Genomic DNA, 17,163 nt, shown 5'->3' with positions numbered 1-17,163 from the left:
TCAGGTCCAACTGGATGATCCAGGATAATCTCTCCATCTTAAATGCTGATAATTAGCAGCTTTAATAGCACCTGCAACCTTAATGCCCTCTTGCCATGTTATGGTAACAAATTCAAAGGTTCCAAGGATTAGGACATCTTTAGAGAGCCATTATTCTCCCCATATTGAGCTACTGTAAGATTGGCTACTGGAAAATCTGACCTAATCCAGTTTGACATTTATTATGAATATCTACTCAGCTGAACTTCTCTTTGTACCTTGGGTCTGTCTTGCTCCTGTGGGCCCTGGACCCACCTCACTTCCTTTCTATATGTCATCCTCAGTCTTTCTAAAAACATAGGTGCTATTCACACCTGCCCAGATTCCGTTTATTTTCTTATACTGGCTCCTTCCTGTTCAACCCAAAATGGTAGTGAACTTAAAATACCTATAATATCAACCAATTAATGTTTGACTTGAAAACCTGAACTAAAAGCACAGTTTCTGAAATATTTTTCTCCTTCCCCTTGTATTCCCTGTATCCCAAAGGCATTTATTTACTCTTTCTTTTTCCTGCCTTTACCCTGCTCTTTTATTTTATTTTATTTTATTTTATTTTAAGATTTTATTTATTTATTTGACAGAGAGAGACACAGCGAGAGAGGGAACACAAGCAGGGGGAGTGGGAGAGGGAGAAGCAGGCTTCCCGCTGAGCATACCCTGCTCTATTTTAAAATGAACTTAATTATAATTTTATGTTTTTATTCCCACATAAGGAAAATCAATTGGCTGAAGTTGTTTGTGTTGTTGTTTTTGTTTTATTCCTTTCTTTAGTATCCTATACATAGTAGATATTCAATAATTATTTCTTAAATGGGATTACCATTAAATGTTACAAGTCATTTTGAATCTAGTACTTTTACTTCAGGTAAGTGCTGACTGAATTCTGAGCCACAGTCCTACCTGTGAAAGTGTACCTGTCAGCACAATGTATATCTTAAAAATTGCAGGCTGCACTTATACAACCTTAATTGTTGAGCCTGTTGTCCTCCATGACCTATTCAAAGCTTTGAAAGTTAACAGTGGAACTTGACTCCTATAGATGATCAATGGTTTGATTGCTCAGAGTGTTTCACATTCTTCTTACTTTCCCTTGGCTGATATTTATAGATGTTTCTCTTATCCATTTCCTCTTCAGCATAAAAAACTCACTCAATAGGGGTGCCGGGGTGGCTCAGTCAGTTAAGCATCTGCCTTTGGCTCAGGTCATGACCCCAGGGTCCTGAGATCGAGTCCCACATCGGGCTCCCTGCTCAGTGGGGAGCCTGCTTCTCCCTCTGCCTGCCGCTCACCCTGCTTGTGTTCTGTCTCTCTCTCTGACAAATAAATAAATAAAATCTTTAAAAAACAACAACAAAAAGAAAAACCCACTCAATACATTTCCGTATATTATGTGCAAGCTCAAAGAAACAATAGTGAAGAGGTGTCAGTACACCACTGTTAAAAAGAAATACACATGCCAGAAGAAAATGCACAAGAGGCTTGTAATTGCCCTGTCAATATAATAAGGCCTAATGTTATTAAGTTCATAGAACAACTGAAGCATTTAAAATTAAACAAAGGCTTTTTTAGGATGTACTTTCAAGCTGAAATGATAAACAGGACATTTGTTTTCTGAAAAAGAAAAGGTACTTTAGTGATCAGGATACTGAAATAGAGATGCAATATATCTTTTTGACGTTAACAAAAAAAATCTCATTTCTATGTTTTGTGTAAGAGCATAATTAAATCTGGGGCACCTGGGTGGCTCAGTTGGTTGAGCATCCAACTCTTGATTTTGGCTCAGGTCATGATTTCTGCATTGTGAGATGGAGCCCCACATCAGGCTCCCTGTTCAAGAGGCAGGAGGGAGTCTGCTTGAGATTCTCTCCCTCTCCCTCTACCCCTCCCCCCTTTGCCCATCCTCACCCCCTCCTCTCTCTCTCTCTCAAATAAATAAATAAATATATATTTTTTAAAAAAGCATAATTAAATCTTTATTGAAAGCTATCTCTAATATATTGTAGATTTATATTAAGGGCTATATTTTTCCAGAAATAATATTCTATGATAGGGAAATGGTGAGAGATAATTATATAATACAAGTAATTGCTTAACACAGAGCAGAATTTGTTATTTCTTTTTTTTTTTTTAAGATTTTATTTATTTGACAGAGAGAGGCACAGCGAGAGAGGGAACACAAACAGGGGGAGTGGGAGAGAGAAGCAGGCTCCCCACTGAGCAGGGAGCCCGATGCGGGGCTCAATCCCAGGACCCTGGGATCATGACCTGAGCTGAAGGCAGACGCTTAACGACTGAGCCACCCAGGTGCCCCCCAAATTTGTTATTTCTTAATTCCTAATCTTTATCTATTTCTATGGCCTTAGTACAGTGACTAAATTTTACATATCAGGCAATCTTCTCTAATAATGCCCTAGAGGTTTCTGTTAAGAGACAGTTGTTTTAAGAAAGGAAAATTAATGATATACAATTTAACCATTAATGTTTTATCTCAATTTAGACTAATTTCTACCTTTAGCATAAAGTCCTTTGAATTCAAGTAACAAGGACCTGATCTGAAGGTACAGTGAGCCTTCAAGCATGGAATATACATTGGATACTATGAAAGCAGGGGATGAAATAGTTAGTATGCACTGGAGGAAACAAAGGGCAATGGGAAGGTATTCACATAAATTACGTTTAGCACACCCAAACCATTTAAACGAACAAGTAAATTATGGTGTGCTGGCCATATATAGAAGGCTTCAAGACAAATCACCTCTGTTCCTCAAGCCATATCTTATCCAATCAAACTGTCTGTCTGAGGCCTCCATTAGAGACAGGTTCTGAAGCCCTCGCTGTCATTTCAACAAAAATGGGCCTGTATGACAATGCCAGACTCTAAAGAGCACCCTGCCGCATGACACAATGCTAAATTTCCTTCAAAAGCCTGGTATACTATGATGGCAGCAATCTAAGTCAGAAAAACTGTGATAATACGTTTGGTTAAAACTTGAGAATTATAGGATTAAGGAACAATAAGGAACAAAAATAGTGCTGACAGAGAACTTTGTTAAATAATTATAAAAAAATATTTAAGAGGACAAAAGTCTCATTGTGGAAAGAACAACATAAAATGTGTAACCCGTAGCACTCTTTAGTGCATTCAAAACTAACAAAATTAGTGAAAAATAGAAATGAAGCTGTAAGGGGGCACCTGGGTGGCTCAGTAGTTAAGCGTCTGCCTTCGGCTCAGGTCATGGTCCTAGGGTCCTGGAATCGAGCCCCGCGTTGGGCTCCCTGCTCCACGGGGAGCCTGCTTCTCCCTCTCCCACTCCCCCTGCTTGTGTTCCTTCTCTCGCTGTGTCTCTCTCTGTCAAATAAATAAAATCTTTAAAGAAAAGAAATGAACCTGTAAGTCTTCAGGAAATCATTCCCCCCTTCCAACAAGAAAATAAATTAGACCAACATAAAGGGAAAAGTGTTCATAAATATACTTTTGAAAAGTAGCTTCATATCCCCTCAAAATATGTACTATAAAGCTGACTTTCTAAAGTTTTTCTATTTCTGATCCATTCTGCAGTTCAAGCTTCAGCAACATGGGATTGCCGTTAGTTCCAGCTATTAAAATAAAGAAGAGCAATAAAATGCCATCTTCATTAATCAGATCTCAACCTCTGATTAGAAAATAGCAGTTATCAGAAGCCAATCATCAGTTTAATAGTTTGAGAATTTTATTTTAATATCTAGCACCAGAGAATTATTGAAAGCAAATTTGTTGGAGGCAAATATGTTAATTAATATAAAGTGCCCATAGTCACTAATTTTTGTATAGAAGATCAGAGTCCATATTCAAATCAAAGCCAAGTTCAAGATGGCACTCTGCAGCTATGAGCACTGAGAGGTAATGTGAAATGGATTTATGATATGCACAGACAAATACATTCTGACACATCTTATCTGTGGCTTTTTTTATATGCATTAAAAAATTCATTTAAACAATCAAATTGGGCAACAGATGATAATCCCTGAGGACTCATAGCTGCTCTAAGATATTTACCCTGGGTTTGAACAAAGCCCTATCAAAAGATTCTCAGAGGGGTAGAGTATGTTGTTCTCATTGTTCTCATTCCTAATTCTCAGGGAAGTGAGGCTCAATTTTGATTTTTTCATTACACACCTTTAATGATTTCATTTCCTAAAACTGAGATTATTCTTTTTTTTTTTTTTTTTTTTAGATTTTATTTATTTATTTGACAGAGAGAGATACAGCGAGAGAGGGAACACAAGCGGGGGGAGAGGGAGAGGGAGAAGCAGGCCTCCCGCCGAGCAGGGAGCCCGATGCGGGGCTGGATCCCAGGACCCTGGGATCATGACCTGAGGCGAAGGCAGACGCTTAACGACTGAGCCACCCAGGCGCCCCAAAACTGAGATTATTCTTATAACATCACGCAGACTTTCAAGACTCAGTGAGGGAAAATGGCATTTTAAAATGTCTTATTTATCATCATTATAGCTAAAGAAAAGGGGGATTCAGGGCAAATCCATTTTTTTTTTTTTTAAAGAAAAAAAAAAAGCAAATAACCATGTATATAGGATAGTAGTGGCTGAAAACACAGACCTGGAGCTTCAGAGTTGTAGTTCAAAATTCGATTCTGTTTGCATATCCTTGATCAGCTTACTGAACACCCTTAACATCTTAATTTCCTGATCTCTGAATTGGAAATTATAATAATACCTGACTCAATTCTGGCAGGAATCAATTACCCTTTTGAGAGTTGAGCGATTTATTCCTAATATATTCCGTTCCTTATGATCAGTCATACCATATATAGACTTGTTCATTAAAATTATTGCTTCCAAGAAATGTGACTATGGCCTTAAAGTCAGTTCATTTAACATCACTAAGGATCATTATCTCCCTTACATACATTCCTTCTCTGTCTTTATAATCCTCAACTTGAATACATGTGATTACTGAATAACTGGATATTGAGGTCAAGTTTGGTTATACTCATCAATGATTAGTGGTTCAAATGGCAAGCTTTTAATCATGTCTATTACATACCATCCTAACCTTCATGAAAAATTAAACAAAAAAGGTTAATTGCCTTTATCCTAGAAACATAGAGCTGTGTGTCATTGGGCAAGTTACTTCATCTTTTTTTAAGCCTCAGATGTGAAAATAGTTTTCATTTCCTAGGATTCTTGTGAGAACTAAATGAGGTAATCCATGTAAGGTCTGCGTTATGGAAAAAAAATAGTTCTTACTCTCATCTCTCAATCATATTCCATTGTTTAAAATTGATTTCCATAGGTCTGAAATAAAATACCAGCATTCTAGATATTGTGAAGTTAATATTAGTTAAGGCTTGAGAAACAAATATCCACTCACACATATACAAAAGTCCTATAGAATATGCCCTGCACATCTTTACAAATAAATGTAGATAAGGAAATGAGGGGAAAAAATTATCAGGGAAAACTCTAGTATTAGTGATTTATCACTGTAATTGAATGTAGAATTCTGGAGAAAGTTATGTTATTGAAAAAATATGTGAAACTCTCCTTATATCTACACATTGAAACATGAAAATAATTTCCAAATGAGTTAATTTTCAAAGAAAATTAAAACAACATACTTAAATGATCCTATTGCCATGTTATTTTGTTCTTTTTTTTAATTAACAACTTTTAAGATTAATTACAAATTTCCAAAGTCATGGACTGAATTAATACATGGTTTAAGAAACTATTTGAAATAAAATTAAGCATTTCATATCATTGTACATACTTAACTACAAATTGACAATGAATATAAAATAAGCACTATTTTCTTAATGAAAGTTCACACCAAAAACTTTTAGGCCAACTTGAAAATTTTAAGTTTTGGATATACGGATAAAGTACTATAGTCATATATTAATAATCACATATAATAAAAATAATATATAAATTTAAACATATCTTTCTCCATCAGGTTTTTTTTTTTCATGAAACAGTTTCATTCAATCCCTTCAGTGGAGCCTTGACATCATTCTCTTTGTCAGATTTGAACTCTTTCAGTAATTTAGCATAGTTTTCCAGAGAATGTCACATTAATTTATAAGTTGAAGTATAACATATTTTGAATCATGCATGACACTGTCACTAAAAATTGTTTCATACTAGTAGCTTAAATAGTTCTTCCCACAAATTTAAAACATTTGTTTTTGTACTGATTTTTTGTTTGTTGTTTTGTTTACAGTGTAGTTTGTATGCTCTTCATCAGCCATGTCAACTATTTAACCAAATTGATTTTAGACTAATTTTTAAAGACCTATTTACAAAGGCAGCCAATATTTCACCCAAAGAAAAACTAGTAATTAATAAACTGACCAAATTTTAATAAACCAATGATTAATAAATTTATTTATTTGGCATTTTTTAAAAGACACTACCAAGTGAACTCTGTAAGCACTCAAAAGTCCCCCAAGGGGAGATCAGGACATCAAGTGTATTTTTCCCAAAGATTAAACTGATTTTGTTTGTTTGTTTTTTTCAAAATACTTTCTAATTGAGACTTCCACTTCCAGGAAGATAGAACAGATGTATCTTTCCCTATTCTTTTCCTAAGTACAATTAAAAACTCTGGACCTTCAATTTTTTTTTTTTTAATGTAAATAACAACAACAAAACATAAGACTCTGAAAGGCAGAAAGAGAAAGATGAATTGGCTAGAAAACTTGGGACCCAAGGAACAACATAGTGTGAGTTTTCTGGGTTGTGGGTGTTTTTTGTCGTTTTCTGTTTTGTTTTGGTTTGTTTTTTCTGCTTTGTATATCCCAGACTAGTTGCTGTAGAAGTGAGTAATATGGAAATGCCAATAGGTACACAAAAAATGCCCAACAAAAGCCATCTCTCTGTATCCAAGGAACCAGGAACAGAACATTGTAACAAGACAGAAAAGTCTGGATAATAGATAATAATCACTGTGGCAGCAAAAGACACAGACAAAATATGCCCCCTGCTAGCTTACACCAAGGCTGAGTGGGAAGCCCAGACTTTCACCCTCATCAGAATGTAGTGAAGTGCTTCAACATCCAAATTGGATGATGTCAGAAAACGTGGAAAAGGGAGCCAGGACTTTTGTCCTTGCCAGGTATTAATGATGCCTCACTCCTCTCAGTAGACACCACACGAAGAGCCTGAACTTACACTGGCCCCTGGAAGAAAAGAGGTATCTTGTACATCCCTCTGGGAAGGCATCAAAGGAGGCCTGGTCTAGAGTTGGACTTTCACCATCCTCCCAGCAGTATTGAGGCCTCACCACCATGGTTTCAGTAGAAATCACATGGGAAACAATAACAAGGCCCTTCAACCCTGCCGGCCACGGTGGTATCAGCAAGACCACAGTGATGAGCTGGAATGCCCACTCCTGCTCAGAAGTAATAAGGAGATCCCTCCTTCAGATAACCGTGGAGACCAAGTGGGAACCTAAACTTCTATGACACCTAGCAATAAGGTGGTGATCCCTCCTTTCCCCTAGTGGATATGATGCTATTTCAGTATCTCTCTCTTTTTTTTAAATTTAATTAACCATTTGGATACAGTGTGACAATATATCCCAGTTCTATCAGGACTCTCCTGGATTACAATGCCTGTTGTCCTGAATAATTATATAATTAATGAATCATGCTTAACACTTTCAAAAGTTTTTTTGGCTGGGTGACATAACTTACAATTACTACTTTGCCTCTATCAAAATAGCCATGACTTTCCTTAGGTGAGAAAAACAGTTTCAAGATCTAGCCATTTTACAACTCATAAAATTGAAATTTATTGCTTGTTTGGTCTTGTCTGGCTGAGACAAGCTATACAGAACTGTGTACCCAGCAGCAGTGCCTTACTGGTGCCCCAGACTTCCCTAGTTGTAGCACTGAGTGCAACCTTCTTTACAACTTCAATATAGATTTCTATAGTATATTCGCTTTATGCCTGCAATATTATCTCAAGGGAAACATCAGTTAGCAAAATGAAATTATCAAATATTTGTCCTGTAACCATCACTTTTGCATGGCAAATTGGGTCTAGGCCTTGTGTTCAACTTAACTCTAATATTGCAATTGAATTTGCCATGTCTTTTGATTTTTAACTAAAATTATTTTCCTCACCCAGATAGCTTCATTTTTTTTTTGTCATTTAAAGAACGTTTTAAACTTTACTCCAAAAATCAATCAGTAACATATTTTTATTGAGAAGTGACTATATCCGATGTCAAAGCTGAGGCAGATCAAGTGATTTCAATGAGAAAGTGTAGTTCCAACAACACATGGTTCGTATCTTGTATTTCATTATCAGTATTAATCTATGGCGTATAGCAAAGTTCTTAGAATAAACTATATGTTGCTACAAAAAATGATTCTGGTTTCCATAAATAATTTGTAGGTTACTGTATAGTATCAGGCTTTAAGGTTAAAAAAACTCACTCTGATCACCTTACTTTAGGGAGGTGCTGAAGCTGTTAATGTTCAATTCTAATTTCCTAAAGAAAACTTGGAATGTCTGTAAGATAACACTATAAGAAATCTAATAAGCAAGAGTTTGGTCATAGGGAACTAACTGGGGATTAATCTAAATAATCAAAGCTCAAAGATTTCAAAATCCAAACGGTGGTTTCACCAAAACCTAAGACCATGTAGAAGACTCCTTACATATGAGGTTAGGGGAAAGACTGAGAATCTGGGGGAAAAGGACACTGGCAGAATCAATGTGTGGTCAAGTCTCTTAAAACAATATGGCATGGCATCAAAGAGTGGGACAGTTTGGTTAGCTGATTGAGAACATAATAAGAACTGATCTTGATAATAAGATTAAAAACCCATTGTCAGCAGTAAAATCATCTTCACATATGTAACCCTAACTCTTGATAAGAAGATAGAAGCCTAGTTGTCAGCAATAAACCTTCCTAAAGTATGGTTTTCATCAAACAAATGTCTCTTTTAAAGTCATACATACACAAACAAATAAACTTTAAAGGCCTTTTAGTTCCAAATTCACTAACATAAAATCACATTGCTTAGCAGACAAAATGTATTCACTGTCTTCATTTTGCCCTGATCTTTTTGTTTAATCAGGAGAATCTTCATCTTGTCCCACAAACCACCACCTTCAATAATTATGACATCTACTACCTAGCATGCTTTTTTTCCACCTATCAGCCACCATTCAAAAATTACCTGTCCAGTTTCTTTCCGTGAGTACTCTTCTTCCATGATTTTTTTAAATGTTGTAATCTATATTGATTCCAATCTTAAATTCCTATGACACATATATTGTATATCACAATATTATGTTTTTTAACTTAGATTTTTTTTGATGTCTTGCTTTTTAGTTTTTCTACCCCCAATGAAGGTATAAGTTTCCAACAACACATGGTTCGTATCTTGTATTTCATTATCAGTATTAAACTATAGCGTATAGCAAAGTTCTTAGAATAAACTATATGTTGCTACAAAAAATAATTTTGGTTTCCATAAATAATTTGTAGGTTACTGTATAGGCTTTAAAGTTAAAACTCACTCTGATTACCTTTACTGGCTCTGAAAAGCTCTGCTTTTAGGACCAGAAGTGGTGTTATTGACTCATGATGTTTTTATCTTTTTCTCATGGTTCAAAAAGTATTTTTATCAAGATATATATATATATAATTTAGCCATGGGAAAGAAGGAAATCCTACCATTTGTGACAACATGGATAGAATTTGTGGACATTATGTTAAGTGAAATAAGTCAGATAGAGAAAGACACATATTATAAGATATCACTTATATGTAGACTCTAAAAAAGCCAAACTCAAAGAAACAGAGACTAAAACTGGGTTACCAGGGACTGGACCTTGAGGGAAATGGAGGTGTTAGTCAAAAGATACAAACTTCCAGTTTTATGTTGAATAGATTCAGGAGATCTAATGTACAGTATGGTGATTATAGTTAATAATACTTGTATACTTGAAAGTTGCTGAGAAAATATTTTATATGTTCTCATCACAAAAAAAGAAATGGTAATTATGTGACAAGATGGAGGTGTTAGCTAAAGCTATGGTGGTGATCATTTCACAATATATGCATATCAAATCAACAGTGGTACACTTTAATTTTATTTATTTATTTATTTGGAAGAGAGAGAAAGAGAGGGAGGGGCAGTGTGGAAGGAAGAGAGACAAGCAGACTCTGTGCTGAGTGCGGAGCCTGACGCAGGGCTGATCTCATGACCCTGAGATCATGACCTGAGCAGAAACCAAGAAGTGGAGGCTTAACCAGCTGCGCCACCCAGGTGCCCCAACAGCGGTACACTTTAAACTTAGAAAATGTTGGGGTGCCTGGGTGGCTCAGTCGTTAAGCGTCTGCCTTCGGCTCAGGTCATGATCCCAGGGTCATGGGATCGAGCCCCACATCGGGCTCCCTGCTCAGCGGGAAGCCTGCTTCTCCCTCTCCCACTCCTCCTGCTTGTGTTTCCTCTCTCGCTGTCTCTCTATGTCAGATAAATAAATAAAATCTTTAAAAAAAATGTTATATGTCAATTATATCTCAATAAAACTGGGGGAAACCATAATTCTTAGATAGATGATTATTTTATACAATGGTCCTGAAGAGCCAAATAATATATTTTATCAATTTTGCAGTTCAAATGTTTTCACATTTTATTATATCAGAAATTTAAAAATTTGGATGTGTCCTATACTTATAGCCTGTTTTGGTTTAACCAATGGTATTTGTCCCCTCCATTTGTAATGGTACATACAAAAATGGTATGAATCACAGCCAGTGGATTGGATAAAAATCTTAGATTGGATAAAAATCCATTACCAGAATAAGGAAGAAATACCATTAATATATTGAACACATAGGCTTCCTTTAATAAATATTTCATAAGGAATCATTGGATGTATTTTGGCAAAAGGAGGAATAGTTATTAGTACTAATGACCTAGAAATGTTTTTGGTATTAGCTGTTGATAAAAATTAAAAGGAAAAGTAAAACAAAATACTTTTTCTAAAGATCAGTAAATCAAGAAAATAAAATGTAATACAGTACCAGAAAAGCTTAGGGATACTTCTACATGAGATGTGTTATATAGAATAGATGAAACCATCACCTTCATTACCTCTTCCATGAATATACAGATGATATGAAGTTCCAGAACCATTAATCTGTCACCTCTAATGGGCAGTAAATCCCAGTTTGGTGAACAAACACCTATGTTACAATCTTCAGAAATTAATACACCATGGACTGTTTATCCTGTGAATGATATGTCATAAGTGGAAAAAGCTTTTGACATATTTTTCATTTACAGAGACTGTTCTCTTAAAATTTCTCTCATGAATCAGAATTGTAGCCCGTTTAGCCCAGAAGCTTCAAGTTAGTGGCAGTACATCATATCCTCCTTTGTCATTTTTGAAGCTATTATTTCCATCCATGTGAGTTTATAATAAATGAACTAGACTTGCTAACTAGATGGGCGATCACATTGGGGATTTGTGTTTCCAAGCTCTTATATCCTGTGTAAAAATTTTCAGTGAAAAGCACTGAAGTAAAAACTCCATGCAGTGTGTTTTCAAATAAAATTGTAAATACGCCATTAAAAACAGAAACTTCAGTGGTGTCAAGTCAGGGCGAGGTGCCAGATTTAGATATGTCAGAGATGATAGTAAATGGTTCATCACTTTATATTACGTTATTTAAAATAAGTGATGAGACAAAACTTAACTCCTGTAATTGCAAACACTGAGAGTATTTAGTGTGAGCAAAGTATTTTTCAAGCATTTAGCAATTATTCAATCTTTAAATAATTCTGTGAAGTAGGTAGCATTATGAAAAGAAGAGAAAGTGATAAACAGGATAAGTAACTTGCCCAAAGTATCAGATAAGAAATGAAGTTAGTTTTCATAGGTAAATAGTCTGACCCTGAGTTCATATTTTTACCAACTATGCCATATTATCTCCAATACCCAAATGGCACTTGATTATAGGACTGTTTTTTAAAAACTATTGTTCTAAAAGGATATGCTGTTAGAGTATCCTACTAGTATACAGTTTTCCCTTTTTCTGATAGCTGATTTATGGTCTCAACAGTGAAAACTAGTGCAACATATTAATTGGATATTCTCAGGCAGTAAGCCTGCAAGCACCTGCTGCAACCCACTGAGCCAGTAAGAACTCTTACTCCCATCCTGTTTTGAGTTGTGTTTTTGTTTTTGTTTTAGTAATATGTGGTGTTTTGCCTCAACCTTTCCCCTCTCCATCTCTGCCATGCTCTTGAGAAAATTTGTAACTTATGTTGGCTGACATATTGTGACCAAAGGCTATTAGAAACTTGGTGTTAAAATCAGATTTTAGTAGTGCAAGAACCTTCAGGATGCAGTAGATAAAAAGAGTTAAAGAGCAGCAAGTGGTTGGAGTTTCAGGGAAGCCCTTTGACATAAAAGTGCATTATAAATATTGAGTATAACTTAGGAGAAATGGCCAATAGTTGTACAAATGAAAGGTAGAAAAAAATATGGCTGGGGAAATAGCATCTCTTTGGAACATTTGAAAATCATAAAAGAGTATTTTCCATAATGGATAAAATCTTCCATTTCTATGAAAATGCCTCCCCCCGCCACCTTACTAACAGAATATGTCCATACTGATTAATATGAATGAGTCTAAAGCAAGCTAATGGATCCAGTTAGGGTCAATTTTGAGATTAAACTGGTACTGCAGGTTTGGGGATAAATGAAATGTATGGGTGTTTGGAAGAGAGGGGCAAGGGAAATAATGTGCCATGAAATGAAGAGGAATATGAAAAATGAAAACGTGCCCTTTATGGAAAACTGGGATGATAGAAATAAATTCTGATTTCTGACTTCAAATCTGTGAGGCGATTTTAGATACTAGTATTTATAAACTTAGCATGTATTACCCTGTGAGCATTTTTATAGTATGTATTACTTATGTTAAATTTAACTTCAGGCTGCAAATTTACTCTGCCATAATTTACTTTAGTAATAATGATTATTTACATTCTTTTACATTGTTACTCATTTACCCATTTCCCAAATTAGAAAATGATCTCTCTTTCAATTTATGTCTAAACCTGTGATTACTATTTCTGACATATTAATATTATTTGTGATATTGTTAAGCTTTAACATTTGAGTTAAATGTTAAAGAGAACACTGTAACTAGTATACTCTTCTCTTACATGCTATAAAGGAAGTGGGTAAGATCACTAAGGATAGACAGAAGAAATGGGAAGGAAGAAGACTATATTTTTGTCTTAAAATAATCTTCACAAGTTATTGTATTTTTCCATCCCTGGTACTGATCTATTTTCCTTCCCTGTATTTTGGTTTTTATATGATTTACAGCTTATGATAACACCTGTATTTCTCAGTGGAGTTTCAACAATATTACACAACATTAGAAACACATAATTCTATTATTATCAGTGATAGTCATGCATTGGAACAGAAATATGGTACCACATTCCAGACAGACATATTTGATATTTGCTGTTTAATACTGTTTTAATGTTACTCTATCATCATTATCTGATATTGTATAATGTACTTGAGAAAAATATTGTCAAGATGCTAAAAAAATATGATATGTTTTTAAATGATGACAAGTTTCATCCCTTATTGGTATCCAGGGAAGGAAAAAATTGTATTTCTCACTGGAAAGAAAAAACTTCCTATTATGAAATTATTTGGGGACACATGCATGTGAATTTTAATAAGGCCAACAAAAAACCTCAAAATATGTTTGATTATAAAAATAAACATATTTAAGAGGACTTAAACTCATAATCCACATTTCCAAGTAAAATGCAAGAAAATATCAATTTTGAATTGATCTTTTGAAAATACCAATTCCTTTTTAAAATTCTCAATTAAAAAAATTAAATCCATTATGTTTCTATATAATTAAAATAATATTTGTATTCTGACTTCACCATCAAGTTTCTATGTGGCAAAACAAAATTGCTTAACTTAACACATTTAAAGTAATTCATACATTTTGGTATTAATATTACAAATATAAACAAAATTATGACAGCTAATACAAATAATTTATGTATTTTTCAATTGTGAAAAATAATTTGTCATATGAAAACTCTAAACAGGAAAAGGATATTAATGCTAATTGTCAGAGTATCTTAAGAGTAATTATCAGTTTGGATTATAAAGGTGAATATTAGAAGCATTCATGCAGGTCTTTAATATTTTAAGTAGTATTTTGTGCCCTTCAAGGATATATACATATGTAAGGGACTATATTAGGCATACTAAAGTATCTGGGGAAGGCTAACTCAAATATTTCAAGGGTATATAGATATACAAGGAAATATATTAAATATACTAGAGTGGAGATAAGAGAAGGAAGGAAATAAGGGTGCAGTCTTGCATGAATTAATTATTATTTTATAGAATTAAGAGATGATGAGCTTATGTTGTTGATCTTGAAAAAATATATACAGAGAGGTAAGTGTGGGTTACATTTTTTCACAGAGCTAAAAACCTAGACCTACTTTTATTTTTTTAAATATATTTTAGAGTGGTTTGATGCTGTCAAACAGAAATGATTAATACACTTCCTCAGAACAAATCCTGCAGATTTTAAGTTATTTAAAAGAAAATTATCATGATAATTCTACTCCCAGCTATTCTGGAGAATTTGGAAGTGGACTTTTTTTCCTTCAATAAGGAAATAAAATTTGGGGAAATAAAAGATATGAAAGAAGTATTTTCAGCACAGAGATACGATCTTTGAAAACAAGGAAGCATAGGCTATCACTTATAATTACCACAGCTTCTAGCTTAAGAAAATATCCAAAACTTTGTGAGTAAATGGAGCCAAGACAAAGAGTGACAATTTCACTGGGTAGAGGAAAAGAGATTGAATTTTAGAATGGCACAGAAGACTGAAATTTGAAGGATGGAGAAATGGAAGAGAAATGGTTGCCAGGAAGTATTAGCAATTTGGGTCCCTGAAGAATCTTGAACAGCATATGCTCTGGGTAAGCCTCTCTAAGTCCTAGCACAGAACAGCTACTGGGGGATCTGGATCTGATTGGTGAACAAAGACTTCAAGATCACTGAGTACAGAGATGTCGAAGTCTTGACAGAGTAGAGAGATCTTGGGAAGCACCCTGGATATTCAGTTTGCACACAAGTTGAGACTGCAGAAAGTCTATGACTTATGAAGTGACCTAAACTCAGCCTAAATTAAAGTGTTCACAGAAGCAAAGTGATCTGCCAATAATTTAACTGTCTGAACAAAACTCAAGACTCTTTATAAAGAGGTAAAATAATCCAGAGTCTCTAAATAGCATCACACAATTAAAAAGAAAAACTACCATACATGTAAAGAAGCAGGAAAGTGTAAAACACAAGCAGTAGAACAAAAAAATCAAATGAAGAACAGATAACCCAGATACTGGAATTAAAAACAAGGTATTTAAAATAATTATTATAAATATGGTAAAGAATTAAAGGATATGAAATGCATGCATATAAATATCAGCAGAGAATGAGAAACTTGAAAAGTTAATTTACAGACACAAAAACATACATACACACACAACTAAAACTTGTCCAAATCTAGATGAATAACAGAAACCCAAAGATCCTAGAATATTAGTGAAACCCAAGCAGGATGTGTATAAAAAAAAATGAAATGTAGCTCATCATAAACAAATTTCATAAAATCAAAGATATATGTGCTCATCTTGATAAGGAGAACAACAAAAATATTTACAGCTTACTTCTAATTAGAAACTACAATAAGATCTGGAAAACAAGAGAATTTCATCTTTACAGTACTAAAAGAAAAAAAGAATATTTCATTATAGTATTATATAATATATATTATTGTACATATAAGAATTACATATATGTATTTCAAGTTTCTTACTTTGTGTATGCAGTAGCAAAATATCAATTCAAATAGACTATGGTAAGGTAAGGTTGTGTATTTTAATCCCTAGATCAACCACTAAAATAAAAATAGATGCATATCTCAAAAATAAAATAAAATTCTAAAAAATATTTGAATAATTCAAATGATGACAGAAAAAGAAGAACAAAAAAAAGTGAACAAATCAGGAAAATAGAAACAAATATCATGATGAAAAAATTGAACCCAACCCTATTAGTTATTTCATTAAGTGTAATGAACTAAACACTGTCAATTTAGCAGAATTTTTTTCAGACTAGATAAAATTACATTTATTAACTATATGCTAATTGCAAACAGTGTTTTGGAAATAAAAACAGTTTTAAAATAAAAGGATAAAATGTTTCATGCAAATAGTAATCATGAGAAAATCATGTTAAGTCAATTTATGCTTTCACCTCATAAGGCTAAATAAGTAGGGGAAAATTAAAGCCAATAATGACCAAGAAAAAAGGGGGAAAAAAAGGAAAGAAAAAAACATTTGAAAAAGTGAACTAAGTCAAATGATACTTCTTTGAAAAGATCAGTAAAATTGATAAACCTATAGCAAGATATGTTGAACAACCCTATGCCAAAATATCAAAATTTGATGTCAAAAATATCAAATCAAGATATCAAAAATTGCAACTCCTGACACAGAACAAAAGGGGAAATCTGAATAAACTTGTATCACACAAAACAGTTAAATTCATAATTTAGAACTTCTCACAATGAACACTCCTGGTAGAAAGGTAGTCGCTGGTGAATTCCACAATATACTAAAAGAAGAAATAACATCAAATTTTAGTAGTTTTTTCACAAAATAAAAGGGAACATATTCAGCTAGTTCAATTAAATCAACATAAGCGTGTAATTAAAAATTGATAAGGGCATTATTAAACCGATAAGAACAAATACCACACTTGATCTTAGCCAGTAGGCTGAGAAGCAATGGGGCAATATGACATAAGAAGATTACAGAACAACAACCCTAATAAAAAATAGATGAAATGATTCTCATGAAATATTAACAAATTGTATCTAGTATTATGTAATAAAATATAATTTATCATGACTATGTGGAATTTATCCAAGGAATGGAAGGATGATTTAACATTCAGAAATCAATACATGTAATTCACCTTTATTAACAAAGTTAAAATATGTTTATTTGACCATTTAAA

At 33.9% G+C, this 17,163-nt stretch overlaps 1 pseudogene; it reads right to left on the bottom strand.

Moving 5' to 3' along the window:
* Window positions 1-16,805: 16,805 nt before the first annotated feature.
* LOC118017245 lies at window positions 16,806-16,932 on the bottom strand (annotated as a pseudogene).
* Between the last annotated feature and the right edge of the window lie 231 nt (window positions 16,933-17,163).

Source organism: Mirounga leonina, unplaced genomic scaffold, assembly GCF_011800145.1.
Source record: "Mirounga leonina isolate KUSES-001 unplaced genomic scaffold, KU_Mleo_1.0 Mir_168, whole genome shotgun sequence".
Classification (NCBI taxonomy): Eukaryota; Metazoa; Chordata; class Mammalia; order Carnivora; family Phocidae; genus Mirounga; species Mirounga leonina.
This window is presented reverse-complemented; position numbering and strand designations above follow the sequence as displayed.